The following is an 872-nucleotide window of genomic DNA, read 5'->3' on the forward strand; positions in this document are numbered from 1 at the left end:
CTTGGTCCCCGCATGTCCTGACTTTGCCCCGCACCCTTTGAGGCTGTTGCCCTTTCTGTACTTGCCCAAGGCCATCTAACCTAAAAAACCGCCCAGCCCACGCCACACAACCCCTGCTACCCGTGTAGCCGCATGTTGCGTGTAGTGGACTCCTGACCTATCCAGCGGAACCCGAAACCCCACCACCCTATGGCGCAAGTCGAGGAATCTGCAGCCCACACGGTCGCAGAACCGTCTCAGCCTCTGATTCAGACCCTCCACTCGGCTCTGTACCAAAGGTCAGCAGTCAGTCCTGTCGACGATGCTGCAGATGGTGAGCTCTGCTTTCATCCCGCTAGCGAGACTGGCAGTCTTCACCAAATCAGATAGCCGCCGGAAGCCAGAGAGGATTTCCTCCGATCCATAGCGACACACATCATTGGTGCCGACATGAGCGACCACCTGCAGATGGGTGCACCCTGTACCCTTCATGGCATCCGGAAGGACCCTTTCCACATCTGGAATGACTCCCCCCCGGTATGCACACGGAGTGCACATTGATTTTTTTCCCCTCTCTTGCTGCCATGTCCCTAAGGGACCCCATTACGCCCCTGACGTTGGAGCTTCCAACTACCAGTAAGCCCACCCTCTGCGACCGCCCGGATCTTGCAGACTGAGGGGCAACCTCTGGAACAGGACAAGCAGCCATGTTCGGCCGAAGATCAGTATCAGCCTGAGACAGAGCCCGAAACCAGTTCGTCAGACAAACGGGAGAGGCCTTCCGTTCAGCCCTGCGGAATGTCTTTCACCCCCTGCCACACCTCGAGACGACCTCCCACTCTACCACAGGGGAGGGATCAGCCTCAATGTGGGCAGTATCCCGGGCAGCCACA

Source organism: Schistocerca americana, chromosome 2 (assembly GCF_021461395.2).
Source record: "Schistocerca americana isolate TAMUIC-IGC-003095 chromosome 2, iqSchAmer2.1, whole genome shotgun sequence".
Lineage (NCBI taxonomy): Eukaryota > Metazoa > Arthropoda > Insecta > Orthoptera > Acrididae > Schistocerca > Schistocerca americana.